This window comes from Aethalodelphis obliquidens, unplaced genomic scaffold (assembly GCF_003676395.1).
Source record: "Aethalodelphis obliquidens isolate GAN/ISIS:26980383/991018 unplaced genomic scaffold, ASM367639v1 scaffold20, whole genome shotgun sequence".
Taxonomy (NCBI): Eukaryota; Metazoa; Chordata; class Mammalia; order Artiodactyla; family Delphinidae; genus Aethalodelphis; species Aethalodelphis obliquidens.
The window spans coordinates 4922726-4939474 of record NW_020837964.1 but is presented as its reverse complement, the minus strand read 5'-3'; the positions used below and the strand labels follow the sequence as shown (position 1 = coordinate 4939474).

The window sequence follows — 16749 nt, the reverse complement described above, 5'->3', positions numbered from 1 at the left end:
TGTTTTCTATCTCTACCAGTGACTTCACTAAATGTTCCAGTCTTGAGCGCTTAGAATCAATTCAGTCCAATTTGGAATCATTTTTAAAGGAAAAAAACCCCATTGTATTCAGTCAATTCCATGTTTAATAAAAGTATGCCACTTAAGACTTCAACTTATTAAATTTAAAATATAAATGTTTTAAGTATAAAGTAAAACATAATGGCTTTTATTAAACCAGCCCCGGTCAAAAGCCCAGTTCAGATTTCTTGTGGTTTCACATCTGCATTTACTGAGTCATTCTTTTCATAAACAACTTCTGAAATCATAAAGCCTACGTTTATCAATGTGGCTAGTACCACCCTTTCTTGATGAATGCAAGGAATAGAGCATTATCACATTTACTCTGCTCAGAAGGAAAGGTGGCCTGCCGACGTGTGTTATTACCCCCAAAAGGAATTCTATAATGCGTAAGCCCTAGGCAAATCATGGATTCCCTGCCCATATATGCTCTTATTCTGATAGGAGCCTTGTAAGCGCTTCGAAATGGCTCTGAGCCGTTACTTTGATATCCTTCAGACCCATACAATTTGCTATAAACCTTAAACTTCATTTGGAGGCAGCGTAACCCTCAATTCATCCACAAACTTTTAAAGAAAACTGGGCAATTTCCCAAAGCAAACTGCTCCTGGAAAGTGAGATAGTGTCTCATAAACTCAGCCACTTTACAATTGATGAGGACTACACTGAAAAATAGGACATTCAAGTTCAAACTACCTCAACAATGATAAATCAGGATTGTAGTTGGTTTTTGTTTGTTTATTTTTGCTGTGGTGGTATGGTTTGGGGGTTATTTGGGCTTTTCGGTTTGTTAGATATTTTAATGATTGATGATACCTAGCATTGGCAGAGGAATGGATACTCTCGTTATACGTTGATAAGGATACAAATTGGTACAGGTTTACTGGAGGGTATTGTCGCAGTAGCTATTAAAATGTTTAGAATGCAGCACGTTCATTTCTAGATATTAAAGAAAAACTTACCCATGTGCAAAGAGACAAGAACAAAGATATTCCTGGTAGCCCTGGTTGCAAAAGGAGAAATTTATAAAAACCTAAAATCCATCAAGATGTAAATAAACAGGGCTTCCCTGGTGGTGCAGTGGTTGAGAGTCCGCCTGCCTATGCAGGGGACGCGGGTTCGTACCCCGGTCGGGGAGGATCCCACATGCCGCGGAGCGGCTGGGCCCGTGAGCCATGGCCGCTGAGCCTGCGCATCCGGAGCCTGTGCTCCGCAACGGGAGAGGCCGCAACAGTGAGAGGCCCGCGTACTGCAAAAACAAAAACAAACAAACAAAAAAAAAGAATGAGCTAGGCCAGTCAATACCGATGATGATTATCAAGACATGTTGGTGGTGTGGGGGAGGGAATGTGGTAAAAAAAATGAATCAAGTTTGAACATATGTTAGAGAATGCCCCCCCCCACTCTTTTTCTGTATGGGTACATGTTTGGGTAGATCCTTGGAACTGTAGAATCTAGTCTGCACTCAGTAGTTGAATGAATTAATGATTGGACTAACACACATGGCTAGAATGTTTTCCCATTTGGCATCTGCCTTTCTAATTTTGTTTTGGAGTTTTAAACGGTGCAACTTATTTTCAAAACCTGTGGGTGATTCTCCTAAGAGGGAGAAGTCCCCTCAGGGTTCCAGGTGAGGTAGCCCTCTTTGCTGCCCAGCATGGCAACACACTTTACCTGGTCGAGACTTCACTCTGTACTGTGCTTTAGTGGTGATTCACAAACACTGGTGACTGTGTTCCTGGAGCCTTTCTCTCTCCCCACCCCTCTCCCTCTCCCTTATTCTTTTTTGTATCCTTTAGATGGGAGTTTGAACATCCCTTCTGGGGAGAGACCTTCCATAGCAACGTCTAGCATAGGACAGGTCACTCTGTGATCTGTGCCCTGATGGTACCGGCTACGATCTCTCTTCAAACTCAGCATAACTGTGATTATACAGCCATCCTGTAGTTATGTTCAACTAAGAAATATTCCTAACCTGCAGAAAATAGTGGCAGTAGACTTGTATACAGACCACCTAGACTTTTATACATGGTTCGTTTATTCACTGTCTTATCTCCCCTAGACCCCGGGAGTTAAATAACCTCTTGTGCTTCTGTGTACTGATGTTAAAAATGGGGCTCATACTCTATGTCATAAGGTTTTGGTGAGAATTAAATATCTTTTCTCTGTTTTTTATTAAAGTATAGTTAATCTACAGTGTTGTGTTAGTGTCAGGTATACAGCACAGTGATTCAGTTGTATGTATATATAACTATATATATATAAGCAGAAAAGAATATATATATTCTTTTTCAGATTCTTTTCCCTTATAGGTTATTACAAAATGCTGAGTAGAGTTCCCTGTGCTGTACAGTAGGTTCTTGTTGATTATTTATTTTATTTATAGTAGTGTGTATGTGTTAATCTCAAAGTCCTAATTTATCCCCCGCTCCACCTTCCCCTTTGATAACCATAAGTTTTTTTCCTATGTCTATGGGTCTATTTCTGTTTCGTAAATAAGTTCATTTCTTGCTTGCTTGCTTGCTGCGTTGGGTCTGCGTTGCTGTGCTCGGGCTTTCTCTAGTTGTGGCAAGCGGGGGCTACTCTTCATTGCAGTACGCGGGCTTCTCATTGCGGTGGCTTCTCTTGTTGCGGAGCACGGGCTCTAGGTGCATGGGCTTCAGTAGTTGTGGCACGCGGGCTCTAGAGCACAAGCTCAGTAGTTGTGGCACGCGGGCTCTAGAGCATAGGCTCAGTAGTTGTGGCTCACGGGCTTAGTGGCTCCACGGCATGTGGGATCCTCCCGGACCAGGGTTCAAACCCGTGTCCCCTGCATTGGCAGGCAGATTCTTAACCACTGCGCCACCAGGGAAGCCCCCATTTGTATCTTTTTTTTCAGATTCCTCATATAAGCTATATCATATGATATTTGCCTTTTTCTTTTTTACTTAATTCACTTAGTATGATAATCTCTAGGTCCATCCATGTTGCTGCAAATGGCATTATTTCATTCTTTTTTAGTCTGAGTAGTATTTCATTTTATATATCTGTATATATCTACATATATATCTATATCTATCTATCTATCTATATATATATATATATCTCACATCTTTATCAATTCATCTGTCGATGGGCATTTATGTTGCTTCCATATCCTGGCTATTGTAAGTAGTGCTGCTGTGAACATTGGGGTGCATGTATCTTTTCGAATATAGTTTTCTCTGGATATATGCCCAGGAGTGGGATTGCAGGATCATATGGTAACTCTATTTTTAGTTTTTTAAGGAGCCTCCACACTGTTCTCCATAGTGGCTGTACCAAATTACATTCCCACCAGCAGTGTAGGAGGGTTCCTTTTAAAAATATCTTAATACTTGTAAATCAAACTGAGTTTCAATACTAAGTAATAGTGTGACTTGTTACCCAGCAAACACTGACTGCTACATTCATCATTGTTTCTTTCATGCTTAGCGGGGTGCTGGCACTAGCAAATTCCCGATGAGTATTTATTGAATGAATGAATGAGACCATGAGCAAAAGAAAGAATTGATGAATGAATGAACAAATGAAGAGAGATACGAGGGAAGCAACCCTTTATTTCTGTTGGATGGATTAATTCCACGGAGTAGGAGGATCAAGTTACAACAACAAGGATCTCTTTTTTTATTGCCAATTTCATAGACGATATGCTTAGAAAGAGAAATGTGATCAGGCATAATCTTCTAATCGCATTAGAACAACTTGTCATGTCTTTTCTGTGGATTGTAAAGAACATCTAAATTTCAGTTCCAGGTCCGCTGCCTGCTTTAAAAACCAAACCATGCAGTAATACATTCCAGGGAATTACACTCAAACTGGTTATCTTACTTATTAGCAAGGTTGATATTTCTCCTTCCCTCAACCACAGATAAAAAGTGCCACTTGGGAACACTGACAGTAATTTGAACTCTGTGGAATTCCTTAGTTTGTCTTTGTTGTGTATACCAGAAATCTTAATTTTCCACTCATATTAAGTTCTTACTGCTGAGGCAAAGTCAGAAGGCAAAAAATCTTCAAAGCCACTGAATTGTGTTTTTGTCTTCTTCGATTTCAGCTCTAAAACAGAGTCAAGAAGACAAAACTAATTAATTCAAGTGTCACAACTGTAATTATCTAATTTGCTTTACTCCCCAGATTTTCAACATTTAAAATTTTTTTCATGCCAGAAAGTCAGTAAATACCATCTAGAGTTAAAACATGGAGTCTTAGAAAAAGTTAATGAATTCAGCTTCTGTGGTTTTTATCAGCTTTTTTCTTAGGTTTAAAGGGACAGTGAACTTGTTTCTCTTGATCGTGTGCATGTGTGTGTGTCCAAAATGTGGAGATTTCTTTAGTTCAACTTCAGATTCTGTTACTATCAAATGTAAGTATGTATAGTAAAATTCCTCCTTTTCAACAAAGCATATTGGTTGGTTTTTTTATCCATAGAGCAGAGACCAAATACTGAGAAGGATGGTTGTTTGCGGGGAGTAGACTACTGAGGGTGTTTTTTTCTTGAGAATTATTCTTTGCCCTTTTATACATTGTTCAGCTTTTAGAAAACATAACCGTGTTATCATTTTTTGAAACGATAAAAGGTATTAATGTTTTAAAAAACCAAATAACTAAATATTCTTCCTAGTTTCCTCCAAGTTAGCACTCCGCCTCAAAACGTCTGGCTTTAAAAGCATACAGCAGAGATAACATGTTTGGAAGCGATCAGCATGCAGAGGGTTGCTGTGGCCATAGTAGGAAATGACCCAGGGGGAGACGAAGAGGAAATGAGAAAAGCAAGCGTCTCCTTCCTCAGAAGACAAGCTGATACCAAAGGCTGAGAAGGAGTGAGCCAGAAGTGTCAGGACAGAGCAGACCCTCCTACCGTCAAGGGTGCAGAGTTTCCAAGAAAAGGCACCTACGGGATCCCCTACCCTCAAGACTCCTCTCCGGTTCACTCATATTTGGATTTCTTTGAATCCCAATGAGATAGAAATTCCAGAACACTGTGTGCTAGAGCCCTGTCACGGGGTTTCACCTCCCTAGGATTCTTCTGCAGTGGATGCCATGTCCAGAAACCTCAGGAGGCGCCCCAGACAGCCTCCAGCCCTGCGCCGGGGGGAGATCTTCATTACTGACCCTCTCTGGACCTCCAGGGCGGCACCACGAGCAGGACAGCTGCATAAGTCCCCTGACACGCAGCCCGTCCCCCAGCCCCTGTGGTTTTTAGAAACCACGAAAGACACCTTCTAACCACAAACCGTGGTGCTTCAGTTTTTGGTGTTTTCCCTGGGACAGACTTTGTGGGCTCACAGTAAATCGAAGGGTAACTTCCTGGCCTGTTGCATGGAATACAAAGGGTCAAGTCTACTCCTAATCTGAATGCAAACAGCAAGTAAAAGGATCACAAAAACATGCATGAAAAATTGTGTATAATTTTTGAGTAAAGGAAGCTTTTCCATGGCTTTGCAGCCATGAAGGATATTGATACATTTGACAGGGAAATGAAGCTGTTCTGTGTGAAAGTGCACGCCACAAGCAAGCGAGAGGATGTGACAGACTGGGAAAACCTATTTGCATATCCATAGGCCTGATTTCTTTAACATGAAAAGCGCTCTGATGAATCAACAAGAAAAAAAATGCGTGAGGCAATCAACAGACAGTCCTCAGAAAAAACAGCTATTAACTGCTCTTAATAAGAGGCTTAGTCTCACTTGGCAAAAAGAAATGCAAATTTAAATTACACTTGCGGGGGCTTCCCTGGTGGAGCAGTGGTTAAGAATTCGCTTGCCAGTGCAGGGGACATGGGTTCGAGCCCTGGTCCAGGAAGATGCCACATGCCGCGGAGCAACTAGGCCCGTGTGCCACAACTATTGAACCTGTGCTCTAGAGCCCGTGCGTCACAACTGGAGCCCACGAGCCACCACTACTGAGCCTGCGAGCCACAGCTACTGAAGCCTGCATGCCTAGAGCCTGTACTCTGCCCCGCTCGCCGCAACTAGAGAAAGCCCCGCGCCCAGCAACGAAGACCCAACGCAGCCAAAAATAAATAAAATTTAAAAAAAATAAATGTATAAAAATAAATAAGTAAATAAATTACACTTGAGCCACCCTTTCCATCTATGGACTGGGAAGGGGAGTAGTCTCCCTGGTTGGGAGGAGAGCTTCATGTTTACTGTGTACGCCTAAGTCCGTGTGTTTAGAGTTTTACGCCAGGAGCATACTTTGCCTTTTCAGAAGTAAATGTTTAAATGCAAGCAAACAGAATTCCTAAGCAAGAAGGTTTGAAACAGAGGATTTGTGAACGTTACAGCTTCTCCCGCAGGGCAGAGCCATTTGGCCATTCTGTTCATTCATGCAACAAATATTCTCTGAGCAATTATTGTGCCTGGCATTGTTCTGGGCCCTGAGAAACAGCGAATAAAGGCCCTGCCCTCGTGGTCCTGGCATTCTGGCAGCGGAAGACAGACAGTAAATAAACAAGTCAGTATGTGGTATGCAGATGATGATGAGAGAGAAAAAACAGGCAGGGAGGAGAGATGGAGAGATCTCTGGTAGGCAGTTGGGGTGGCCCTTGTTTTTTTCCACATAGGTTTCTCAAGAAAGTCCCTATGGAAACAGTGACATTTGAACTGAGACCTCAAAGAAATGGGGGAGCCAGCTATGGGGATATCAGGGGCAGGGGGAAGTGTCCTAGGCAGAGGGAGCCCTCCGTGCAAAGGCCCTGTGGCAGAAGCAAAGCTGGGATGCTGCAGGAGAGCAGGGAGGCCAACCAGGCTGCTTCTAAATGAGCAAGGGGGAGAGTGGGGGGAGGTGAGGCCGGAGCGGCAGTGCAGGAGCAGAGTGAGGTTTACACAAGGCGGAGAGGACAGGCGAGGCCGGCCCAGGCCCTGGCACCGTGCCGAGCGCGAAGGCAGGCTCTTGCTTAAATCTGTTGGATTTGAATTTCAAATGCAAAGGGTCATTGTGTTAAGGGAAAACTCCCTCTAACTACTGTTTTTCCAGCCTTTATGGAAAGAGGGCATCGAATCATTTTTTTTTTAAATTTTCTGCTTCAGTTATTAATGCTTTTAAATGTTTTCTCTTATGTAGTGATAAATTACATGAAGAAGAAAGCCGATGTGGTCTGGGCGACCCTTCTCTAATGAGTTGTTCTATGCCGGTTGCTAAGATTTTATCAAAGACTTCTGCATCTGTCATTCCAACTGTTGATGATCTGTTTTTTGTTGTTTTGTTTTGTTTTGTTTTGTTTTGTTTTGTTTTTTTGTGGTACGTGGGCCTCTCCTGTTGCGGAGCACAGGCTCCGGACACGCAGGCTCAGCGGCCATGGCTCACGGGCCCAGCCGCTCCGCGGCATGTGGGATCTTCCCGGACCGGGGCACGAACCCGTGTCCCCTGCATCGGCAGGCAGACTCTCAACCACTGCGCCACCAGGGAAGCCCCTGATGATCTGTTATTTTTGAGAAATAAGATTTTTTTCATGGTTCTAGAACATTCCATCATAAGGGTACCGTAATCATTTAACTTTCTGGGATTGAGTGTTAGAGGAGGGTTTGATTTCACTATCTTCTTCTTCCACCCTCTCTTCCCCCCTCTTCCCCGCCTACACACACACGTGCACGCACACACGCACCCATACACCACACACACAACACATCCTTCCTCTATCTCACTAGCAGAGGTTTTCCGGAAGGGACATTTTCTGGGAAGGCAGAGGGCACATGTGCTGGCACGCTAGGAGGAGAGTTCTGGAATCCTGGTAGGGAGTTCCATGTATGCTGATTCTGGAGCCCATCTGCCCGTGGCTTGGTGAGAAAGCCCATGTGAGCGAGACGCAACCCAGGCCCCTCCCACACGCAGGCCACCTTGAACTCCCCGCTGGTGCTGAGATTCACGCTCTTTCCCACCCCACACGTTTATCCCAGCTGGGCCCTGGGCCCTTTATCTGGAGTCCCCCCTCCTTCTTGGCCCCCAAAATAACAGTTTGTGGGCGATCTGAAACAAGGTCTCTCCCATACAGTCTCCCGGGCAGGGGGAGCCGCCCCTACTGCTCTGGCCAGGGCACTGGGCCACATCCTTACCAGGGCGCTCCTCCCGCCAGGCTGGCAGTGGAGCCGGGCAGTCAGGGCACGGGCTCTGGGGACGGGCGGTCAGCGTGAAATCCAGCTCCAGCCTTTGGCGTTACGTACTTGGTTCATGTTGGGAAGACACACACTACACCTACCATACACGCACACGTGCAGACACACGCACACACACACACACACAAAGGGAGCGGGGACAGTGAGGTTGGGAATTAGTTCCCTCCCTGCCTGGGCCTCTCCCCCAGGCCCAGCTCTGCAGGGCAGCCTGTCCGTCCAGCTTCGCCACACCCACCCCGCGGCCTTGTGTGGGCTGAGGAGGGCCAGGGCTCTCTGCTTTTGCTGGCTTTTCTCTGCTCTGCCCACATCTTCGTCAAGTTCCCAGTCTGAACTGACCACGTGTTTCCTGCCAGGAGCCTGCCCGGCCCTTCAGGCCTTCTCTTCTAATCTTGCTGTATCACCAGCTTCACCCTGACGTGACTGGGACCACCCGGGGTGCAGCCCCCTTCCAGGTCCCGAGCAGGAACCAGGCAGAAGCCCTCCACCCTCGGGTTCCCCCATAACTCCCCAACCAGGGTCTCCTCCGAAGGACCCACGTGCCTGATCTTCCCTTCTGCTCCCCAGACATTTCCTGTGGAGTCAGCAACAGAGGGCGTGCCCCACGCGGGAGCCTATACAGTGTCTTTGTGCAGTTTAGAAAGATGCCTCCCTTCCTCAGGATACTTTACTTCCATCTGGCAGAAAATCACTGTAATGTACTGATTTTGTATCTAGAAAACTCTCAGGGTAAATACACAAATCTACAGCATCTCTGCCGTGAACGGCAGGCACCCCTTAGAGGGCGTCCTTGTGCAGTGCACAACCTGCCCTCCCAGGCCCTGCCTTCCTGGCTTTTCTCTCTGTATCATATATGTGTTCTTCCCAGCTCTACTCTCATGACTGAGCATTCGGCATTTCGACATCTTGGGAGGAACTCTGAGGTCAAATGGTCAAGATCAACATCCTGCTAGAAAGATCAGGTACCCACCTGCCCTGTCCTATCTAGAGGTGATAACTTCCGGTTTAGTCTTAGGAGGTGGACTGTTTCAGGGAGAACATGTTAAAAGATATCAATCTAAATGTCAGCAAATATATTTTCTCCTTTACATGTGCCAGAGACTCTACTCATCTCAGTCCTCACTGGCTTGTGAATTTGTTCTCTTCTCCATTTTACAGATCCTAGAAATCCAGCCTCCCCAGGACTAAGCACCTCCCCCAGGGCTTTGCTGTACTGCGTTGTCTTCCCACCCTCAAATCCTCTCAGTACATTGGAACAAGAGACCAGAGAAGGTGGGACACGTGACCACGAGGACAGGGTTGTCTGAGTACCTTGGGGCGTGAGCTTGGATGTCCCTTTGCACTTAAGGAAAATTTCTACACCGCAGTCAAAAGCCATTTTAGAAATATACGCTGGGAAGATGATAATCGTAACCTTTAATGACAGTGGCGCTTGCAAAACGGTACAGTTCAGGAAGGACTGATGCTTTATCCAAAAAGCTCTTGTTAAAATCCAATCATCTTGAGCAACGAGCATTAGCAGGAGATGCCTGCAATGAACAAAAACACAGGAAAGGTTAATGGCCATCTTTGCTAAAAACGATTCAGGGCTTTATCTCGCATTCCAGCTCAGCCTCAGATCTGTGCATATGCTGAAGATTTTTTTTTTTTTTTCGTTTTGGTAATCAGGAGAAGAATTGATTACCAAAATTATAATTAAGAGCTGGGAAGATATGCAACAATTTGGCTGCTTCATTTAGCGTGTATTTCAGGTTAATTGCATAATTTTACTAATGAAGATATTTGCATGAATATCTTCAGTGGCTACATTCAATTTATTGTGTAATGAACACTCTGCTAAGCAGAAGACTTCACTTCTTGTTGGATTCAGGGTGAGACAAAGGCTGAAACTCTCAATGGGTTTCTAGCCTCACATGTCAGGCTCTTAATGAGTAAATCCGTTAAAGTCTCCTGATGGAATTTACACTGCCCACTGATACAACTGGATTCTTCTCTAATTTTGAAAAAGACTATAAGATTCCAAAGGAAGTGGAACAACCCCTTTTATTACCAGTTCTTGAAAAAGTATATCAAAAAGAAGTATTTTTCCCATGCCTATCCAATTTTAGTTTACGTGGGTCATCACACCTTATTTCCATTTAAAGAAAAATAAATGTGATGCCTATAAAATTATAAAGAGATTAGAAAATATAAAAAATCAAAAGAAAATAAAAACTATCCATAATTCTGCTATTCAGAAAGAACAGTGTTAACGTTTGGGAGTGTATGGCTCTAAATATTTCTCCTTTGCGAAAGTGTACTTTTCATTTTTTACCCAAATGGATTTACCATATGTACAGTTTCTTATTTAAGTTATTTCTTCACCTAACAATAAACTGCGAACATGTTCTATATCAGTAAACATTTTTTCTACTGCTGTGTAAAGGTACGAAGGTTTTCATGGTGTGGACGTGTCATAATTTATGTAAATGACCCCTTTTTGTTGGATGTTTAGGTTGAATCCAGTTCACTTTATAAGCAGCAGGTAGTGAACATTCTCAAAGCTCCTTGAGCACGTTTGTCATTATTTTCTTAAAATAAATTCATAGATACTCAATGCTTAGAAAGCCTGGATAGATGTTGCTAACTTGACCCTAGAAAGATGGAAATTTTAAATCCCGCCAGCAGTGTGGGATAAAGGTGCTTTTTCCTGCAGTCTCACCAACATTGGGGCCTGATGCTATCATTTGAAAATGGTAGCTAAAAAATTTCTCTCGCTGTTGATTTCGTGTGCTTTTCTTCAGTGACTGGTGGAACTCGTGATTGTTTATCGGCCATTTATGGTTCTTCTTTGTGAATTGCCAGGGCAAGCGCCTTGCCCATTTGTAAAAACTGGGTTGTCAGTTTTTCTGTTTCAGGATCTTTCTATGTTTTAAGAATATGACCATTAATCTACATATGGTCCAAATATGTTTCCATTGATTTCAATATTTTTCTACTGATGCAAAAAACAAAATGATTACATTTTGTTCCCCACGTTCATTCTGTGGGAGGAGCCATCCCTGGGAGGGCCGGCAGGTCGGTGTCCCAACGCCAGCAGCTAGCAGGGGGTGTGCTTGCCAGCTCAGGCACTGCCCAAGTGCTTACTGCCCCAGTTCACTTAATTCTCATACTATTATCTGCATCTTACAGGTGAGGAAATGGGGTTTCAAAGGGCTTCAGTACTTGACCCAGGTCACTCAGGAACAGCGTCAAGATTTGAACCCAAGCAGTGTCTCTCCAGGGCCAGAATCAGACTGCAAGGTGTTGCTAGTAGCAACGGATGATAGCGCAAGCATCCATTGCTGTGAACTTCAGGCTCCGGCCAGCTGTACCTGTAGGAAGTTGTATCCATTAGGAATGCATGACAGATGGCACAGAAACTCCAACCACAGTGGCCTGAACAAATAGGGGTTTTCATAAAGGGTTGTTGAATTATTGCTGTGTGTGATATGCCAACGGTGAATTGCATGTGACAGTGTCTGTCCAAACCTTGAAGCATCTCTGACAGTATCTATGACTACGTGTGTTTTTATAGATATTTGCCCTGCTTCTGGGTGAAGGCAGAAGAGAGAAGGCAGCGGCTGAACGTGTTAAGTCAGAGGCCCGGTTGATAGTGGAAGATGGCTGGACACCAGCTGATGGTGTGCACTCGTTATCAGGGCTTCAGCTCTTGGGGCCAGTTCCGATGGGCGTGCAGGACGCCCCGTGGGGCCGGAAACAAGGGGAGCAGCTGCATGCGATTTAGAAGCTTCACTACCCAGCTCTACCCAACCTAAGGTGCGTATTCTCCCAGCTCAGCAACCCTGCCCAGGTGCACACCCGCGAAGCCTGGTGGGTCCAGAGCCCTCATCATGAAGGAGCTTGGGCCTCTCAGTGGCTTCACTCCCCTGCTTGCTGTGGGGAAAGACCACAAGTGAAAGAGCCGGACGACACCTTCCCCGGGTCACCATTAGCATCCTGGGAGGATGAGGGGAGCGTACAGAGGAGAGATAGATGGAGAGGGGTGCCTGGCTCGGACCCTCCCTCGCCGGGGCCAGCTGAGGTCGGGCGCAGGGGGCGGCTTCTCTCCTTGCCAAGGCTCCCCGTGAGTTGAATCTGGAAAATGCCAGGAAACTTCCAAAAAGCACAAAATAGTGTTCCTTTAAAAAGCTATTTAGCGTGACTCTAGAATGCAAGGAATGATCCTAGGGGGATCCTGGACTGGGGGGAACTTGCCCCCCAGCATAGGATTGGATAGTGAAATATGGATTATTATTAAGTAACAGTGTGCAATCATATTAAGCTTCCTGAACTTGATCATCATATCCTGATTATGGAAGGGGAGGTTCCTGTTCCTAGGGGACACAGGTGACCTCTCGAGGGATCAAGTGCCGTGACCCTGCACGTGTCCCCAGAAGTCGAGGGCGGCTTCCTGGGAAGATGCTGACAGAGGACGTTGTTAACAGGTGAGGATTCTGGGTGAGGGGCATGTGTGAGGGGGTGGTCATTGTTCTGTCCTTGCGACTTCTCTGCAGGTTTGAATTTTCTTCAAATTGTACCTCTTTTGAAGTGTTATTTAAAATTCTAGGTGTGATCATCATGGGTGCTAAGGAATTGTTGAGAGCCCAGTCCAGGTTCCTGAGTCCTTCATGAATTTGCCCCAAATGACCTGGGGTGGCAGGTGACCTGTGGGGCCCCCCGGACCCCCTCAATGGGGACACGTCTCAGCTCCTGGCGGCCCTGTCAGCAGGTGGCTCAGCTGCACCCACCGTCAGGCCCTTCCCGGCGGCCCTCGCCCAGTGACCCACCAGTGCTGGTGTGTGAAGGCCTGGCCGTCTCGGCCCAGCTGGGGACAGCTCTGAGGGCCACCTCAGCTCCACAGCTCCCGGGGGGCAGCTGACCTGTCCCCTCCCCCCTCCTCAACAAATGCCCACTTGTCAGCACCATCCCAGAGCCGGCTTCCCGGGGGTCCAGCCTGCCACAGGCCTCCAGCCACGTCCCTGTCACCTCCACTCACACGCCCACGTCTCCCCTCCACCGTCACCCCTGTTCTGCCCACACGCGTCACGCACCACGGACGTTTCTTCCTTTAAAGCAGTTTTGTCTGAACTATTTCCAACGCACAGACAGAGAGAACGGGATGATGAATACCTGTGCGCCCCTACACAGCTCTATCAGATCTCAGCCTAATGTCACGTTTGTTCAAATGTGGTTTTTTTAAGGAACAAAGCATCACCGATTCAGCGAAGGCCTCCTGTGTACCCGTTCCAGTCCTTCCCCCCCGCCCCCGCCCCTCCTGACCGTCTCCCGCCATCAATTTGGTGTTTCTCCTTCACGTGTATGTTTCTATACTTTTAACACAGCTTTGTGCATCCGTAAACAATATGTAGTATTGTGTTTTAGGTTTTTAATCTTTATGTAAATATTATCATTCAGACCGCATCATTCCACGGCTTGCTTTTCCAGCCCCAGGTTGTTTGTGAAATGCCTCTACAAGTGGATGTCTGTGGTCTGGCCCATTCGATCTGCCTGTAATACACCCCATGGATTTCAGCCTGGCTCCTGTTAAGGGACGTCTACGTCTTTCCTCCAGACAAGCGGTGCTGCCATTGCCGTTCTCACCCACGGCTGCTTGAGCCTCCGAGACGGTGGCCCAGAGGTACAGTGACGTATCAGGGAAGTAAGTGTGGGAACAGGAGTGCGCAGCAGGAGGCCACCGTCTGAATCCCAGACAAAGCTCATGGCTCAGAGTGTGGGCCCCGCGAGGCAGACCCCCTTTCTCGCTCCTCCCCACCGCTTGCTTCCAGCCCCCCAGCACCTGATCAGCCACCACAGAAGTCAGGTTTCTCTGTAGCAATGCTGTGTAATCGATAGTCCCAAGCTCCAGGCTTACCCCAGGCATTTATTTCTCATTCATGCATCTGCGGGGGAGCGAGGCTTGGCTCTGTTCTGGCCACTGGGCTGGGTTCCAGTCTACTCCATGGGTCTTTTATTCCTGAAGGGCTGACGGCTTTCTGGGACACGCTCTCCTCAAGGCCAAAACTGGAGCGCAAGAGGCCAAGCCAAACCACGGAAGCTCACGTAAAGACCCTGCTCCCGTGCGGTGTGGACTGTCTGCTTGTAGAGTCCATTGGACAGAGAAGTCCTGAGTTGCTGGCGGAGCCTGCTCCACCCGCAGTGACATACTGGTGGGAGCAGGAGGGCGAGGAGAATGGTGCGCAGGCCAAGCCGCCCTCCACGGGTGCAGACCTTCTGCTGCCGTGCCCCTCCTCCCACACGCGTGCGTATGCACATGCACACGCATACACTCAGCCACAGCCTGTCCTCACCCTTCCTCCACTGTTCCCTCCTGCCCACTCCCCCCCGCCCCCAGTTCTTTCCAGAGCTGAATTGGGTTGGGGAGTGACCAGGTGCCTGGTGCACTGATAAATAAGAAAGCAAAGGCATCACCAGGAAGTAACGTATTAGGATTTTCAACAGCCAAGACGTGGAAGCAGTGTAAATGCCCATCAACAGAGGAATGGATAAAGAAGCTGTGGTACATATATACAATGGAGTATTTCTCAGCCATAAAAAAGAATGAAATAATGCCATTTGCAGCAAGATAGATAGAACTAGAGATTATCATACTAAGCAAAGTAAGTCAAAGACAAATATCATATGATATCACTTATATGTGGAATCAAAAATATGATACAGATACACTTATTTACAAAACAGAAATAGACTCACAGACATAGAAAACAAACTTACGGTCACCAAAGGGGAAAGGGGGAGAGAGAAAGTAGGAGTATGGGATTAACATGTTATATATAAAATAGATAAACAATAAGGACCTACCGTATAGCACAGGGAACTATAGTCAATATCTTATAATAACCTATATAATGGAAAAGAATCTGAAAAAATATATATATATATGAAACTCAGTCACTTTCTGTACACCTGAAACACTGTAAATCAACTATACTTCAATTTAAAAAAAGAAAGTGATGTATTAGGATTTTCCAGAGAAACACAACCAACAGAACGTGTGTGTGTGTGTGTGTGTGTGTGTGTGTAATGTATATAAGTGTATATAAAATTTTATATATGTAAAATGTATATATATGTATATAAAATGTATATAATAAGGAACTGGCTCATGTAGTGATGGAAGCTGAGCAGGCCTGCGAGCTGCTGTCTAGGAAGCTGGGGCCCTAGGAAAGCAGCTGGTGTAACTCAGTCCAAGTCCAAAGGTCTAAGAACCAAGGGAGCTGATGGTGAAAATCCGGGCGTGAGGGCAGGAGATGAGATGAGATGTCCCAGCCCAAGCAGGGAGGCAGGAAAAAGGGGGGCAGCTTCCTCCTTCCTCTGCCTTTTGTTCTACTCAAGCCATCCACGGGTTAGATGAGGCCCACCCACCCCGGGGAGGGCATCTACTTTCCTGAGTCTGCAGTTTCAAATGCTGACCTCATCCCGAAGCACCATCACAGACACACCCAGAATAGCGTTGCATCTGGGCACACCATGGCCAGTCAGGTTGACATAGAACATTAATCATCCCATACTCCTCCTGCCTAAGCCTGTAGAACAAGGTTATTCGCTAAAAGATTTGAGAGTGCACTCGGTCTTACACAGGAAGTGGAGCGTGGGTTATAAATTCCATTCCAAATTGTCAAGGAGCCACAGGCTTCCATGGGCACAGCCTGTGACAGGTGTGTGATGGCTCGTGTGCAAAGCCATTTAGCTTGTTAACGAGTAAGAGTCTGGGTCAGCAGCACACACTCAGGGACTGTGGTTGGTTTAAACAATAAGAGGATGGTATAGGAATCAATACTCCGTTCCATTCTCAAAAGCCAGAGACACCCAGCTTCTGTGTAGGTCATCCGTGCTGTGGATTAACATGCCCCCAAAATAATGAGGCAAGTAGCCATCATTCAGCACACCCTGGCCTCTTCATTTCGTCCTGGCTGGGTAAACGGGAACCATTAGCTGCATTATCCAGTGTTAGGAAATCAATAACATACTGATTATTGATAGACACGCACTGCTGGCAAAGGGGAAAAAATTACATGAGGGCTTTATGGGGTGATCGCTCTGTTCTTTAGAGCAGTGGCCAACTTCAGCTTTCAATTCCCTGTGACATACTCACCCAGATTGATGGAGCTTTTGTAATATCTAATGGGGATTGGTGACACGACCCGTGCTTTCACTCTGTGGGATGTTTTAAGCATCCCACACGTCTAGACGAAAAGGAAAGAAGCAGTAGAATCGCATCCAATCTTAGAAATTATAGGGAAGGGACTTCAGGGTAATTGAAGGCCTGCCTTATACTCTGTATACACTGTTTCCTTTAATCCTCAAACATTATTCTCTCCACCTCACAGGTGATGGAAATGGGGCTCAGAAAGGTGAACTAACTTGACCAACGTCACTCAGCCAATCAGTGGAGGAACTGAGATTCAAAAGGACAGTTGATTAGGAAGGCCACTCCCCTTGCACTGGGCCTTATCCCAGGTTCTCTCAAAGCCCCAGTATTTTAGTGATGTCCCTAAGGTGCTCGTAGAGTGAGGGG

General features: G+C 46.1%; 1 long non-coding RNA gene across 3 annotated transcripts in view; it reads left to right on the top strand.

Moving 5' to 3' along the window:
- The window catches only part of LOC113627018 (uncharacterized), a 31109-nt gene extending 16353 nt beyond the window's left edge, over positions 1-14756 (top strand). For 2 of the 3 annotated variants that reach the window (XR_003435395.1, XR_003435394.1), the window contains exons 7-11: positions 11749-11990; positions 12496-12658; positions 13415-13530; positions 13659-13851; positions 14194-14755. This is a non-coding gene — a long non-coding RNA (uncharacterized LOC113627018). Of the gene's footprint in view, positions 1-11748; positions 11991-12495; positions 12659-13414; positions 13531-13658; positions 13852-14193 lie in introns of all 3 variants that reach the window. The other variant, XR_003435393.1, reaches the window with a different exon arrangement.
- The last annotated feature ends 1993 nt before the right edge of the window (positions 14757-16749 follow it).